General features: G+C 35.1%; 1 long non-coding RNA gene across 1 annotated transcript in view; it reads right to left on the bottom strand.

Annotated features, from left to right (window-relative positions):
* The window catches only part of LOC141557386 (uncharacterized), a 41,727-nt gene that overhangs the window by 8,360 nt on the left and 15,334 nt on the right, over positions 1-18,033 (bottom strand). The window lies entirely within an intron of this gene.

The following is an 18,033-nucleotide window of genomic DNA, read 5'->3' as shown; positions in this document are numbered from 1 at the left end:
GGAATGTGGAGATCATCTGTCCCAAAGTCATAGAGAGTTCATTCCCTTAAGTCTGTTTTGTTAAAGTATAACCTACATTTTTACAAATGAAAATGAATGACTTTCTGAAAGTCTAAAGGCCCTTCTACCTTTGAGAGCTACCAATGCAGTAGATTCTCTCTATGTGTGATCTTGGGTGGGACACTTTCCCTCTCTGGTCTGTTTACTATATTTGATAAAGTCATTTCCCTTTCAGATCTCAAATGCCATGATAAAGGGAAACAGAATGAAAAACTTGAAAGAAATATATACATATTAATTTAATCCTTCTTAAGTATTAATTTCCTCCATTGTAAAAGGGAAGAAAAATAGAAAGGAGTTTCAATTAACATAGCTTCCTTCCACCTCTAATGATCTCATGTAACTAGTACCATCCACCTATGAAACTGCATTTTCTTTCACCTAGCAATACCACTATATCCCAAAGAAATCAAAGAAAATAAAACAGACCTCTATATACAAAAAATATTTATAGCACCTCTTTTTTTGAGGGTGGCAAAGAATTGGAAACTGAGGGATTGCCTCTTGGAGAGTGGCTAAACAAATTGTAACATATGATTGTGATGGAGTACTACCATGCCATAAGAAATAGAGAGGAAATGATTTCATTTTTTAAAATGGCAAGACCTATGTGAACTGATGCAAAGTGAAGTGAGTAGAATCAGGACATCATGATTCACTATAACACCTTAGTATTCTAATGATGATCAACTGTAAAAAGTGTGACTATTCCGATCCAATGATAGTTGCTCCAGATTTTGCATGATTCACACAGACAATTGATATCATGTTGCTTATCTTTTAAGGGAAGGGAAGGGGTGGGAAGGAGGGAGAGAATTTGAAACCCAAAATTTAAAAATAATGTTAAAAATAAATAAATAGCATGTTCAAAAAAGGGAGTAGAGGGAAAAGCTGGGGAGGGGGGAAAGACAAGCACTACCAAAGTATTTTGGCAAATGTCCAATTTATGAACATCCATGACATAAAAGTTACCATTGAATGCTAGACATTTCCCAAAGTTCTTGGTAGACCAAATACCAGAAGAGTCTTTAGATTCCTGGATCATCTAATTCTTCTTTTTCCATCTCTCTGTTTATTCAAAAGTCATAAATAGAAGTCCCCTCAAGAGCAAAAAAATCAAATCTAGAAATATCTGATCACATATGTGGGTGAATAGGAGGACAGCTAGCATAACTATAATATGGGGTATAAGTCTCCCTTCTCAAAGAAATAGTGTTAGAAATAGTAGGTTCCAAGTTAATCCACAAGTACCTATTTTTATTTTTTATATTTCAGTATCATTGTGGATGAAATAAACTTTTGTAGTTTCTTTCCTTTCTCCATGCCTAAGGCCACAATAACAAGATGGCATTCTGACCCCTTTAGATGTTTCAGCATGACTTTAGCAACTTCAACAATAAGTATTCTCTCCCTCTGAATTCCCACAGATGGGCCCATTACTTATTTTACCCTTATCACACACTATGTTGCATTGTGATCTTCATATGACCTTTCTCTAATTCTATTAATATTCATGGATTGCCACCAAGCTGTTCATTTGTTGTTTTATTAAAACATGATGATTTCTCCTCCAATCAGTCAACAAGCATTAGTTAAGCACTTACTATGGGTCACACATAGTCTTAATTACATCAATCCCTTCTTGAATTCCAGTCTACCACTGGAAATCTGTTGTAGACTACTCATTGTCCAATCTCCATATTTCCATCACCCATTTAGTCACCAATTGAGAATCACACATCCAACAGTACCAAGAAATAGGGTCATTCTCAGTCCTGCCTCTCTGCATCAAGGAGTATAATCTTCCACAGACTTGAATTGCATACACACACACACACACACACACACACACACACACACACACACATTCTGAAACCAATTTATTTTTTCCATTTGAGAAATATAGCTTTACTATTTTTTTATTTTCTCCCTCTCCCACATCTCTTCCTCTAAATGATAAGTAATCCAATATATGTTAAACATGTAAAAAATGTGTGTGAAATCAATTTATTGAGACATCAGTCATGATATAGAAAAATTGATATAGAAAGGAAGGAGGCAAGCATGTATTATAATCACCTACTATGTTCTAGGTATTATACTAAGTACTTTATAAACCTACTATTTGATCCTCATAGAACCCTGGGAGGTAGGTATGTTATTTCCCCTGTTTTACAATTGAGGAAACTGAGTCAGAGTTTAAGTAATTCAACCAGAATTTCATAGATAATCTAGTAAGTAAGTATCTGAGACTAGATGTTGATTCAGATCTTCCTAACTTCAGGACTAGCTATTTCAAGTTAAACTGAGTTCTTTTTGCTACTGATCTAAGAATGCCTAAACAGCCTGATTAGGCTTCTCATTGTTTATTTCCCTATAATGGATACATGCTCAAACTTTTTTTCCCCAAGGGTATAATACATCAAATCCCTAAAACACCAGTGTTGATAAAGTCAGATTGATTTCCTTCCTAATAAGAACCTGACGACAGTGGAAGTGAACTTTGCTTTCCCAATTGAACTCAAGTCCAGCTGGTCATCTGTCACAGAATAGGTAATTGGTGGACTCCATGTTAATTAAAAGTGGTGAAACCATCTGCTTAGGAGACCCCATTAAGTTGACAAATTATCTTCCATCTCAAGAACTATAAGCCCTTGTCAGATATTCTCTCATGAGCTCTTCAAGGAAAAGCAATATTCTTCTTTTAAGATAAGAGATGCTGGGGAAAGAGCAAAGTCTGGGCAGGTAAAGTGAAAAGTTGGCAACAAAGCCCTCACCTCAATCCTCAGGGATCCCATAAAGCTTATTACTGAAGAAGATTTAGTTAGGAGGGCAATTTATGTAGTGGAAAGAATGCTAGACTTGAGGTCAAGATATCTGTTTTAGAATTCTGACTAATATTATTAGTTAGCTCTGTGGATTTGAGAACACCATTGAAACTCTAAGCCTCATTTCCCTGTTGGGGAAAATAGATAGGATATACTATGCCAAATCTTTAATATCTATATTCATTCACTCATTAAACTAGCTTTAATTAAGCACCTATTGTATATAAAGCACTTTGCTAGTTTCAGAGGGAGATAGAGAGTTTAAGACAGGCATGGTTCCTGACCACATGCAGCTTGCTCTAATGGGAATATCAGTTACCAACATAATTATGTTGCACAGTTTCCACAAGGCTCATTCAATTCATCCATTTAATAAGGTTTAATAAATACCTACAGGGCTCCTAGAGGGTATAAGTCTCAATGCTATGAATTTGAGAAACAAGCCCTTCTCAAGTCCCTCCCCACTCTAATCCATTCTCCGTTCATCCATTAAATCAATTTTACTAAAGCACTGGTCTGATTGAGTTACCCCCCTCAATCCCCCTCAATGGCTCCCTATTACCTCCAGGAACAAATACAAAATGCTCTGTTTGGCATTCAAGACCCTTATATCTTAATCTTCACAACATACTTTTTTATGTAGTGACACTGGTCTCCTGGCTATTCTACAAACAAGACTGTTCTGACTCTGGACTTTTTCCTCTGATTGTTCCCCTTGTCTGGAATGATCTCTACTCTACTACTGACCTCCCTGACTTCCTTTTAAATTTCACCTAAAATCTTACCTTTTAAGGGAAGCCTTCTCTACCCTCTCTTAATTCCAGCACTTTCCTTCTGTTAATTATTTCCTACTTACCTTGTATACAGCTTGCTTTATGTGTGTAAATATATGTATATATTCATGTATAAGTATATATATATATTTATGTGTGTATGTATATGTTGTCTCTCCTGTTAGATTGCAAACACCTTGAAGAGAGGAACAACCTTTCACCTCTTTTTGAATCCCCAGCATTTAGTCCACATAATAAGTATTTAACAAATGTTTGCTGAATTGAAATCTTGCCTATTAACATAGTCACTTACTCAATCTGGGCCTCATTTTTTAATCTATACATTGAATATGTCAGATTAGACAATCTCTAAGAACCCTATGAACTCTGAAATCACAGATTGTTAAATCATTCTGGCCTGTTTTATAATCTCCAAAATGAGAAGGTTAGACTACATATGATTTCTAATTTCTCTTCCACCCTAGTGTTGGAGAGAAAACTGAAGCCTGAGAGATAAAATAATTTGCCCAAAGTCACTGACTGAGCTGAGATTAAAACTGAGTTTTCCTGATCTCAAGTTCATGGAGCCTTTTATTAGACTACTTCTTACTAAACTATTCCTGAATTTTTTATATCTCCCCTGGAGTTCAGGGAATGGACAGTTATTTGTGAGTCAGGGAAGCAGAGAGGAATGCGTATTTAGAAGGAAGAAGTAGGGCACTTGGGATAATTTACTTTTAGAGGAGAAGAATAGTCAAGACTGTCCAGGAATGGTTTTTATTAGTGCTGTTGTTGTTGTTTTTCAAGTAGAACTTGACAGAAGAAACCAGACCTCATGGAAGGAAAACAGTTTGAGGTTGTGGTGTTTTGTTTTAACCAGACAGGGAAAACTGCAGCAGAGCCTGAAGATGTTGTTTTGAGAAGAAGCAAAAGTGAAGAGAAAGAAGATCTGCCCCACTGAGGTTGGGCATTGGGAAGGGGGTGATGGTGATGGCTATGAATTCTTTAGTCATTCATCATCCTCCCTTCCTTAAAGTCAAAACACAAAACATGACCGGGAAGACTAAAGGAGAGGGAGGTTGAAGAGGAAAATACATGAGAACTGCCAATCATCAGTTTATGACATTTGAATTGTTTTTAATTGAATGGGGGAGAAACAATAAGATTGATTTTTCTTTGCTTATCTTGTTCTTCTGAGAGAACTATCCTCCTTAAGTTGTCTTCATATATTCTAATTCCAAGATCAATATGTTTTGCTTATATAGTTATCATATTTTCTTTTATTCTTAATGTTTTTTTTTGCTATGGTTCTTCTAGATTGTCTTTTACTTCTATGTATTTGAATTCCCAATCACTTATTTTCTCTTTTGTTTCTTTAGTAATATTTGCCATCATGATTTCAAGATTTTTTTATTCTGCCTATTATTTCCTCTGTGCAAGTCATAGATTCTGTTTTTGCAATTCTTATTTCTCTTTTGAACCATTAAAAAAAATTCAGCTGTTTCCATGCTCTCTTGAAAATCCATAGAGCCCTTTGGCTCCTCAGTTATTGGTTAATTTATCCTTTGCCTTGAAATATTTATTCAGTGATGTTTGGACTCATTTAGATAACTTGGAATCCATGTTTCCTTCTGTTATTAACTTTTTCCTTGTTAGTTTAAATGAGTTTCATTCCTCTTGATATCTTTGGCGATTTGATTTCCCCATCAAATATAGATCATAATAACGATGGTATTTATTTATGTTACAGGATTATTGTGAAAAAGGTAATTAATAAATTTTAAAGTTTCATAGACATGAGTTATTTTTGATTGTCAGGTGAGCTGAGAACAAGATCCTATTCAAAAGAGGTAAAGATCAGGTCTCATGAGACATGATAAATTTTCAGGACTTAAGGAGTAGGAGGTAGAGGTAGGGTCAGTTGATAGGGTCAAAAACCAGCTTCCCCAAAGCTACCTTTGTACACTGGGAGGAGGAGCCTACAAAGTGGAAGACATGGAAACTTGCCTGAGAGATGCATTGGATGCACATTATAATCATAGGTGACATTTTTAGTGTTTTAAATTTCTCTTGCTACATTCCTGTGAGGTAGATTGAATAGTCATATTATTAATGTAGTATGTGAAGATTTCTCACATGTGGGACCCAACAATACTACCTCAAATTTGAGGCTTTCTATGGGTCAACACCTACTCAAACCCATGGCTAACCATTTCCCACTAATGCATTTATTTTTTCTCAGCCAACAAAAAAACCATATTCAAAAACAAATAACATTTAATCAGACAGCAGAGCAAATTAAATGACAAGAACATATCCCCTTTCCATATATACATGTCTTAGTCTCCCATATCACCAGGGGAGCACCACATGGAAAGAACACAGATAACAAAGGAAGACACATGAAGGGTTTGCATATACAGAATACCTAGCAAGGAAAATTTTATAAATAGGATATAAGACATCATCAGGAACTGATGTGATAAGGGCATGAGAAAATGCTTATATAGTGTTGGAGTTAATTGTTCTTATTTAAATCTTTGGTGGAATTCACTTATAAATCTATCTGATCTTGGTCTCTACTCCCTTCACACCACTCCAGGAGTTCATTTATAATTTGTTCAACTTATTTTTCTAAGATAGAATTCCATTTCTTGTTGTGTTAATCTGGGTGATTTAAATGTTTGTAACTATTCAGCCATTTCATTAAATTATCAGTTTTATTAGCATATATTGGGCAAAATAGTTCCTAATAGTTCATTTCATTTCTTCTTGATTGGTTATAAATTCAACTTTTTTCATTTTTTATTCTGTTAATTTAGTTTTCTTTCTATAGGTAACCTACATCTTCATATATCCACATAAGGAACAGTGTGTTACAGATATGTGTATATGTGTATATACATATGTATGTATCTCTACATATGTATGTATATGTATATATACATACATATATATATAATTTGCCTCTCTCTTCACACCCACACACAATTGATACTGATAAAACAAGTTCTATCCTGTACTCTTCATACTCTTCACAAGTTTTACCCCTGTATTCTTTTTTTTTTTTTTTTACCCCTGTATTCTTTACAGAAACTTCTCCATGACAGTGACAAATGTCTTTGGGGAGCATATATCTCTCTGTTTTATAGTACTATTAATGATCAGAACATTATCAAACAAAGTAATCTCTAACTTTATATTTTGCAAAGAATCTAATACAATTCTATCATATGCATAAGCAACATTTTGTTGGAGGGAAGTCTTTGAGGTGAAGATTTGCCCTTATGGAACTAACAGCTTTTTTATAGACTACATACTTAAGCAAAATGAGTCTATATCCTCTACCTCTTGTTCAATTTTAGAAAAGATGTGAATTTGCATGTATTATCACTTGCAAAAACCTTCCTAATCTTTTCTAATACCTTCACCAGGGATGCCTTCTATAAATATGGAGATTATTTTTTTTTATTTAAATTTTTCATAGTTTTTATTTACCAGATATATGCATGGGTAATTTTACAACATTGACAATTGCCAAACCTTTTGTTCTAATTTTTCCCCTCCTTCTCCCCAGCCTGCAGATGGCAGGTTGACCAATACATGTTAAATATGTTAAAGTATAAATTAAATACAATATATATATATATATATATATATATATATATATATATATATATATACATGTCAAAACAGTTGTTTTGCTGTACAAAAATAATCAGACTTTGAAATAGTATACAATTAACCTGTGAAGGAAATCAAAAATGCAAGCTGACAAAAATAGAGGGATTGGGAATTCTATGTAGTGGTTCATAGTCATCTCCCAGAATTCTTTCGCTGGGTGTAGCTGGTTCAGTTTATTACTGCTCCATTGGAATTCATTTGGTTCATCTCATTGTTGAAGATGGCCACATCCATCAGAATTGATCATCATATAGTATTGTTGTTGAAATATACAACTATCTCTTGGTCCTGATCATTTCACTCAGCATCAGTTCATGTAAGTTTCATGGAGATTATTTTCATAAAAAATTTATGTAGATGAGAAAGTGGATGTAGGCTACCAATTATTAATGATCTCTCCATTGCCTTCTTTCCTTCCTTCCTTCCTTTCTATTAGAAGATCAGGGTGTTTTTCATGTTTTGGGGATCTACTTCTCCAGTATTTACTCCCTTACCATGTTTAAACTTCATCATTTCTGGCATGAACTTTTGCTGTATACTTGTTCCGATCTAACTGCTTTTTCCATGTTTGTTTTCTTGGTCCCACTTTCTCAAAAAGCACATCTGGTACCCTATTGTTAGGATCCAAATGTGATGGCTCCACTCTTCTTGATGCTGAAAATTTTTTGTTATAAAAATTTTTATAATTTTTATAAATTTTTTTGTTGGTATAACCATATGCTAAGCATTGCATAGAGATACTAACCTCTTTCCTAGAATTCGCCAATTTAGTGACATGGGAACCTAATCTCCTGAGTGACATTTGTGGGAAGAAGATAAAAGAAAAGTATCCATCTTACCAATTTTCACTGAAAGAGCTGAAAAGTGTCTGAGCTCCAGGCCTGTAGGTGAATGGCAGTAAAGCTATGGGATTAGCCAGCCAGCCATCTGAGAGCCAAAGTGAAGATGGTGAGACAAACAAACAAACACTCACACACACACACACACACACACACACACACACACACACACACACAAATTATATATATATATATATATATATATATATATATATATATATATATATATATATATATATCAAATCCTTAATAACTTCCTTTCCCCTTCCTCGGTTCCTGGCAGGAAAGTCACCCTCCATTTATGGTCTGAATTGTCCCATTCTTGTTCTCCCTTCCTGAAGACAGAAAAACTAAACAAAGGAGCCAATTCTGTGCCTCATTGCAAGTAGCTCAGGCAGCTGTTCTCTAAAAAACAAATTATTTCAATTGCTTACCATTGTTATTATTATTTATAAACCTATTCCCCTATTATGTAAATGGAAAAAATTAGATCATCGCTAAATTCTTATGTGACATGATTCATGATCACAGCACAGAGAGGTTTAGGAGAAGGGGCTCCTTTTGCCCTTTAAGACAGAAAGATATCCCCCCATAAGCAACATGTGGTAGTAGTATATTTTTACTAGAGAGAAAAAATGAATTAATTGATAATAAAGCACACTGTACTTGACCCCTCCAACTAAAATGACCTACTAGGGAGACTTTAAATGTCAGACAGACAGAGCACTGGAAAGGTGCAGCACAGTCACTTTAGGCTGGACAGATTGCACGTCTTTAAACCAGACCTCACTTGTGGGGCAAGATAAATGTGCATTTTTATACTACATAGAACTGGAAACTATAACAAAGAGTGCCCGGGGCCTAGTGGCTCCTATTTGCCTTTGTGAGCATTTTAAGGAATTCAGTAATACTAAATTCTAAACGTCTTTTTATTTTTTATATTTTAAATGCCTTTTTTAAAATTATCTTTTGTTTTTAGATAGTCTACCTTTCCCCCATTTCTTTATCCTACTTCCTCACACCTCTCAGAGAGTCATCCTATATACTACTATAGTGTATTTGTGGTTTTTTACTTCATGGTACTATGATGTTCATGGACCAGAGTTTATTCTATCACACTACAATGATTAACAACTACTTTGTTTCCAAAACTTTGCTACCACCAAAAAAATGCTACTATAAATATTTTACTGTTCATAGAAGCTCTCTTTTATCAATGACCTCCTTGGAGCAAATGCTTAGCAGAAGAGTTTTTATTTTTAATTTACTGTTAACTTATTTTAAATATTTCTTTTTCAATTTTGAGTTCCAAATTCTCTCCCTCCCTCCTCTACCCACTGAGAAAGCAAGCAAAATGATATCAATACAGAAATCATGCAAAACATATTTCCATTTTAGCCATATCATAAGAAAAAGCAAAGAAAAAGAAAGGAAGGAAGAAAGGAAGGAAGAAGAGAGGGGGAGGGAGGGAGGGAAGAAGGAAGGAAGGAAGGAAGGAAGGAAGGAAGGAAGGAAGGAAGGAAGGAAGGAAGGAAGGAAGGAAGGAAGGAAGGAAGGAAGGAAGGAAGGAAGGAAGGAAGGAAAAAAAAGAAATTATGCTTCAATTTGCACTTAGAGTTCCTATGTTAAATTAGGCAATCAAACTCTGCATACCTTTTGATCCAGCAATAGTACTACTGGGTCTGTATTTCAAAGAGATCACAAAAAAGAAGAAAAGATATACACGTACAAAAACATTTATAACAGCACTTTTTGTGGTGGCAAAGAATTAGAAATTGAAAAAAAAATGCCTATCAATTGAAGAATGGCTGAACAAGTTGTAGTATATGGTTCTGATGGGATATTATTGTGTGATAAAAAATTAACAATCAGGATTTTTCAGAAAAATCTGGAAAGACTAACATGAACTGATGCTGCATGAAGTATGCAGAACCAGGAGAACATTGTACACAGTAACAGCAACATTATACAATGATTAGCCACAATAGTTTTAGCTCTTCTCAACAATGATCCAAGACAATTGCAAAAGATGGAAAATTCTATCCATATCCAGAGAAAGAACTATGGAATTTGCATACAGATTAAAGCCTACTACTTTCACTTTTTCTTGTTTTTTTGCTTTGTTTTGTTTTTCATAGTTTTTAGCCTTTTGTTCTCTTTCTTCTTTCACAAGGTAGAAATATGCTTAACATGTATCAGATTGCTTCCCATCTTGGAGAGAAAGGTGGAAGGGGGAAAGAAGAAAAATCTGAAACTCAAAATCTTATACAAACTGAATGCTGAAAATATCTTCATATGCAATTGGAAAAAATAGAATATTATTTACAAATAAAAGTCTTGAGTTCCAAATTCTCTCTCTCCCTGCCTCTCTGCCCCCTTCCCTGATATGGTAAGCAATCTGATGTGGCTGATCTGTGTGCAATCATGTAAGACATTTCCATATTAGTCATTTTGTACAAGAAGACTTGGATTTTAAAAAATGAAAGAAAGTGAAAAATAGCATACCTCAGTCTGTATTCAGACAGTATCAGTTCTTTCTCTAGAGATGGATATCATGTTTCATCTTGAGTCCCTTGGGATTATTTGGATCATTGTATTGTTGACAATAGCTAAGTTATTCACAGTTCTTCATTGTACAATATTGCTGTTACTATGTACAATATTCTCCTGGTTTGTTCTCTTCACTTCTTTTGTATCTCTTTTTTCCATTTAGCCAATTCTGCTTTAAATGAGTTCTTTTTTAAATGAATTTTTATGCCTCTTAAGTCAATTTTGTTTTTTAAGTTCATATTTTCTTTTATATTTTTGGGGCCTCTTTCACCAAGCTGTTAATTCTCTTTTCATATTTTTTTTTGCATTTTTTCCTTTATTTTCCTAGTTTTTCCTCTAATACTCTGTAACTCAGGAATTCTTTTTGGCTTTGGTTCACTTAGCACTTTCTCTTTTAGGCTTTGTAGGTATTTATACAATGTTGTCTTCTTCTAAGTTCATGTTTTCTTTTTTCTTGCTACTGTAGCAGCTTTTTTTTATGACCAAGTTCTTCTTTTGTGATTTGAACATTTTCCCCAGTCTATTTTTTTACTTTCACATTTATGTTAGCGAGTTCTGAGGGTCTGTAAATATTGATGTTTCCAAGGTGGTGTGATCCAGGAAGAGGTATAGTCTACTTTCTTGGTCTATACTCTAGTCTTTAGTTAGGAAGGAACCCTGCTTCCCTAAAGCCACAAATGCCAGTGCTCTTGGCCTTGGAATTGTGACCAGGTTCCTTGCTCCCCTGAAATTAAAAGTACTAATGCTCCTCTCTGCCTTCGAATTGTGACCTCTATTCCCTTTTGATTGATCAAAAGCACTCCTCTCTGCCCTAGAACTGCCTATGAACAATAGAGTTGCCAATCAATACCAGCTGCACTTATTGCCGGAAAAGGGTTCCATAAAATCTTGTTCCAACCAGTTGCCTGATCCTCTTACTATCTCTGAGCTGAGCCGTCCTGAAGCTACTGTTGTAGATATTGCAGCCACTTTTAAGGCTCATTGTTTCTGTCACCTTATGCATTCTGGTCTGGTCCTCTACCCCGATGTTATAAAACTCTCCTGCTGACTTCTAGTCTTGGACTGGAAATATGTCTCATTCCTACTTTTGATTGAGTCTGCCACTCAACTGAGGTATTGTTTAAAAGATGTTTGGAGGAGAATGTTGGAGAGTTCAGTTAGATTGTTGTCTGTATTCAGCCATCTTGATTGACTGAATCCTCTAGTCTTCTCTATACAGAGGAATTGGATGCCCTTCCTGTTAAAGTGCCATGTACAGGTCTGCCATACTGCCTTCCAGGCATTCCCATGCTACTTAGGAGAAAGAACTCACATGTCTATTTATTGTCTTTTCAGTATGACCCTTAGTTGAATTTCTCACCACATTTTCATTAAACATCCTTTTTCTTTTATTGTTCTTGTTAGAAGGAAAAAAATATTGTTCATAATCTTAATCTTACTCTGGAAGCTAGCATTGCCCTTGGCTGCTATATCTCTCTGACTGGCTAGGTGATCAAATATTTTTACATACACACACATACATGTATATATAAAACTTCTTTACAAAATTGTTATGGTAAATATTAATATTGTCTTCCTTAATTCATTTCTCATTTTGAGGACATAAATAACTTGCTTTAAAAAGTAGCACAAAAAATGATTATCTCTCCACATTATGCCCATTTTAAAGATGAAAAAGCTAAAGTTCAGAGTTGTAAAGAGATTTACCTAAAACTATATGGATAGTAATAACAACAAGAGTAACAGTAATAACAATAGCAATAACTACAATAATATTGTTAGTTGTTCTTTGATCTCCAAGAGGACCATGATATCAGGAAAGTGATATTATGACATGCAAGTGAACTAGATTTAATGGAGAAAGGCCTGTGCAAGAGCACCTGCCTCACTTTCCCCTCCTAAAGCCATCTGAATCCAATGTCAAGATATAGATTAAGAAGGCTGAAGATGGCCCTGGATGCAGTGGGAGACTATGGCCTTTTTAAAGTAAGGTCTTCAACAGGTCTCAGTTTGATTGAAGCAAAACCCATTCAGTGATTAAGGCTAAGTAGCAATTGAGACAAGAATCACCTCTTTCACCTAATTCCACAAAATAATAATAATAATAATAATAATCTAAATAATTAAATATATCTGGGAGGGGAAGACAATAGCAATAACAATAATGATAATAGCAGGGCATGAATGCATAGTATACACCTGTAATCTCAACTCTGTGAAGGTAAGAAGAGAATTTTCCTTCATGGAGCATATATCTGGGCTACACTGCTGAGATTCTGAAATGGTATGTCTTGGAACCTCCCTCACCACCCCCCTGAGCTTTCATTGCTTGGGTCCTTTTCAGCCTGATAGGTCTAATCTGTATGCTGAATTACATAAAATAGTGCTCTGTTACTGTCTGTTTTATATCCAGAGGCATTCAAATCACCTAGTGTTCCAGACTCCATGTCCCAACAAGAAAAGTCCAAAGATTCCCAGAAAATAATTTTGAAATGGGGCACTCATGAATATTCCCCAAGCTCCATACCACTCCCTACTCACCTCCACCCATCATTCTCTGCCCAGTATGTGGAGCTCCCTCATTCAGAATATATTGCATTAATCAGAGGCCTCTTCTCTTTTCCCTGATTCTTACAAAACTAGCATGTCAAAGAGCTGCTTAAAAAGAATGGTAGCTATAACAGAGCTATAGTTTTATCCTAAAAGTCAGCAAAGCAGCAACCACTTTGAAAAAATTATCTCAATTTATGTTCATTGATACTGGCATTCACTGGTTAACTTCCATGAAATATCTTTCATATCCCTTTTGCTTTCAAGGGTCCTTGTTTGGGATCACCCCATTTCTGTAGAGCAGGGTGTCTTAGCCAGGGATCAGTGAAATTTTAAAAATTTGATTGCTGCATCTCAATACAATTGAGTAATTCTATGGATATTATTTGAAAACATTCTGAATAGGAATTCATAGAAGTCACTAGTCTTTCAGAAGTAACTATGACACAAAAAGGATTAAGAAAACCCTTGCTCTACAGAGATATTATTGCCACCAACTTCTGTCCACCCACTCCCATCAAAAGGACAGAAGAAAAGCTCTCAGTTGAACACTCTTAATCAGCTCCTCATTGGTTTTCTCAGGGCTAAAGAAGCCAGGACCAAATAAGTTATACATGAAAAATTGTGGTTTGTAAGATCCAGGGGATGGTTTTTTTGTTTTGTTTTTGAGAAGATTTAAATTTTCAATTCTCAAACACATCTGTAATCTTGTCAACATAAATAAGTATTCCCTCCAATAAGAAAGAACATTCCTACCTGTCCATCCTGCATTATTTTGTCCATATTCTCCTAGAAGTTTGCCAAGGGAGCTCCATCCAACATGCTAAAGGCCTTACTCATTTCACTTAACATCCCAAGAATACCCATGAAGCACACAGGTTATTAATTATTGCTCACTTTTAACACACGATCCACCCATTTTTCTTTTTTCTCTTTTGCATTTCTTTTATTCCTCTACAATTACTCACTTACAATATGTGGCAACCTACTTACACTTTCTATGTGCCTGTCCATATCCTTAGGTCATATTCATTTTCAATTATTTGGAGGCTAGGATGTTCTATGTCTCTTCATCAATGTTTTTAGAAAATATAAACATATTTTTTATGGAATAAACTTTCAATAAAACCCAATGTAGGAATCCTCCCAAGCATTCTTGCCAAAATAAGTTGCCAATCTCTGCTTAAACCTCATTTCCTCCTCTCCAGTTATGAGACATTCGCTATTGATTGTTAGAGCAACCCATTTCATTTTTGGACAGCTCTAGTTGACAGGAAATTTTTCCATACATTAAGCCAAAATCTGATTACTCTTTTCTTCCTTCCATGCACTCCACTATTCTTATGCCAGCCTATGGAGACCAAACATAACAAGTCTAATCATTCTTAAACATGACAACTATTTAAATACTTGTAGACAACTATCATATCCTTCCTAAGTTTTCCCATCACTAGGCTAAATCATCCTCAGTTCTTCTAACCAGCCCTTAGTATACTAAGGGTTCTCAGATATTCCACTATCCTGCTACCATCCTAGTTCAGGCCCACATAATCATTGATCTCCCTGCTTCAAGTCTCTTCTCAATCTGGGACATCCTCCATTCACCTGTCAAAATGATCACAGGATTGATCATGTCCCCCCTTTCCCTATATTCAGTGATCCCTTATTACTTCCAGGATCAAATAGAAAATCATCTTTCTCATTCAAAGTCCTTCATTACCTGGCCTGCTGTACTTCCCCTTTGTTTATTCTGTGATTTTCGGTCACAATGGCCTCCTTACTATTCCTTAAATATGATATTCCATTTACCAACTCTAGGCATCTTCACTGTCTATAGGGCCTTCATATATGGAATTCTCTCATCATTTCTGCCTCCTAGCTTCCCTGACTTCCTTAAGCCTCAGTTAAGATACCTCCTTTTACAAGATAGAGATCCCTCTTTCTATTATCTCCAATTTTCCTGTCTATAACTTGTTTGTACATAGTTTTTTGTATGTCCAGTATTTTTGCCAAGAAAACACCAAATGGGGTCACCTTCTCTAATGAGGGCACATCAAGCTGGGCAGTCCTGTGGCAGTGTGTCCCATGTCATACAATCAATTCTAAAGCTTTTAAGAGAGAGCTTGAGGATGTCCTTTTATTGCTTTTTTCTTACTATTTTGTGAGTGCTTGCCCTATGTGAATTCTCCATTAAATAGTCTTTTTGGAAAGTTTATATTTGACATTTGAACAATGTGCCAGCCCAACAAAATTGTGCTCTCTGTGGTAAAGTTAGAATGCTTGGCAGTGTCTGGTATCTTATCTTGCCAGGTGATTTTCAGAATCTTCCTAAAACAATTCAAATGAAAGCAATTAAGTTGTTAGAATGAAGGAGTAATGATCTCTAAAGTTCCTTCCATCTCTAAATCTAGATATTCATGAACAAGAGTAAATCACTGAAATATAAACTGAACACAAATGTATATGGAAACCCAAAAGGGAAAGGACCATCAGAGTGGACAATGCCAATAAAGGAAAGCTTTCTAGAAGTCACTGCACTTTTTAAAAATTAACTCTATTCAATTTTCTAAGATTGTAAATGTGAAAAAAGGTACTGCTTTAGAGGGAGTTTCCTAGCCTGATAGTTCCTTATGTCAATGCAATCAAAGATTGATTTCTTATCCCTTATAAAGGACTAGGTACTAGGGAATTGGGAAAAAAGAAATAGACCTTGGTTTCAAGTATTTTATATTCTTTTAGGGGAGAGTCTATCATTGTTTTCTGAGAGGCAGTATAACATAGGGAGGGGCATATATTGAATTATTTGGAGTCACAAAAATCTAGGGTTTAGATCTTAACTCAGTGTCAGAAATATATTGGGGTCATTCTCAAAACTGTCATTTGCATTTTAGAAATCAGTTAATTCTACAAAATAGATTTTGATTTATTATCTTATTGATTGTATAGTTCTAAGAAAGTGTTGGAGGAAATGTTAATAATAAAGAATAAATTTTAAAATGTAGCCGCAAACATTTTTCTGAATGAACCAGTTACTAAACATTTACCAGCTCAAAAAGTAAAATAAAATGAGTCCTATTCTTGCTTTCTGATCCTACATCACAGTCATTTTTTGACCCAGGACTCTTTCCCTCCCTCAAACCCAGCACTGAACCCTCTCCATTAACAAAGAACAGCTAAGCATAAACAACAAATACAATAACCTTATCTGATACATAACTATTGCCCCACAAACTCTCCTCCATCCCGTCTTCTGTTTGTATAGAAGAGAAAGAGAAATGGCTCATTAAGTATTCTGCAAAACTAAGATTTTGCTCATTACAATGACTCAGAGTTTGGCTTCCTTTTAGAGTTCTTTTCATTTATATTACTGAAATCATTGTATATATTATTCAGCCTCTCATGTTTCTCTGAATTTCTTATATTCATCATTTCTCATAGCACAATAATTTTCCATTATAACTGTATATTATGCTATATTCAAAAATTCCCTCATCAATGGGGTCTCATTTTGTTTCCAGACTTAAGCAGTCATCAAAAGTGTTCTTACCAATATTTGACACATGATGTGGTAAGCTGGGATCTGAAGAGAATGACACAGTTTGGTAAAGAGAAAAAGGTGTGTTCAGGTGCAGAGATATTATCTTTTTAGATATACAAACACACTCAGCATAAAGTATGAAGTCTCTCACCAGGATTACATTTTTCAATACAATAACACAATTTACCAAACATTTATTGAAACCTGCTAGTACAGATCACCCTACCTCAGACTGTGGGAAATAAAAAATTTAGAGAAGACAAGTCTCCTCTCAGAGCCAACAATCTAACAGGTGATAAGACATAAACACAAATCCTGAAAACATATAATAATAAAATGCATCAGAGATTTATAAAATAAAGTATAAATTGGATTATAAAAGGAAAGATCATTCCATTATCTACAGAGGGAGAATTAGAGAAGATTCCCTGTGGGAGATAGCCTATAGTTGGATTTTAAAGGATTAGTAGTAATTCAACAGGCAAAGAAAGGGAAGAGGTACATTCCAGGTATATAGAATAACAGAAAGGATATGCTGAGAGCATGGAAGAGAAGAAAATGGGATAAGTCCTGAATCATAGGGTAGTGCCAGATGGTGGAGGACTTTGAATGCCAATTTTGACAGAATAGCAGCATTCATCATTATAAGGAAACCTCAGTGCTAAGATACAAAACCTTGCTTAACATAATCCTCAGCCTAATTATTGCCCAGGATAAAAATCAGAAAGTCAGAAACAATCTAAGCTCATGCCTCATCAGTATTAATTACTCTGGGAGTTATTTTGGTTAATATCCCATTTAGGGAATTATTCCTATTGAACCCACTACTTACCCTATGGATGTTTGCTCTACATCTTCCTACAAAATCAATTCATGAATTAAATGGTTGGGGGGGGGGAGAATTTTATGAGCAAATATTTAGTGACTATAAGCTCTATAAAGTTATAGAATAGTCTAAGTAAGGCTGTTTGCAGCCCAACAAAGTACTTTCTACACATGAGACAAGATGGTATAGTACCAAGTTCTAGACCTTAAATCAGGAAGAAGTGGGTTCAAATTTACCTCTGGTAGCTCCTTAGTTAGGTGATATCTTTCTGAGCCTCTATTTCCTCATCTCATAGGGTTGCTGTGAGAATGTGAACCTACTATTTTCTAAGCTTTAAAACAGTATATAAATAATTTATCAGATGTTTAATCTGTTGACCTTTGAA

This window comes from Sminthopsis crassicaudata, chromosome 2 (assembly GCF_048593235.1).
Source record: "Sminthopsis crassicaudata isolate SCR6 chromosome 2, ASM4859323v1, whole genome shotgun sequence".
Classification (NCBI taxonomy): domain Eukaryota; kingdom Metazoa; phylum Chordata; class Mammalia; order Dasyuromorphia; family Dasyuridae; genus Sminthopsis; species Sminthopsis crassicaudata.
Note: the sequence above shows the minus strand (reverse complement) of the source record. Positions and strands in the feature narration are given on the sequence as shown.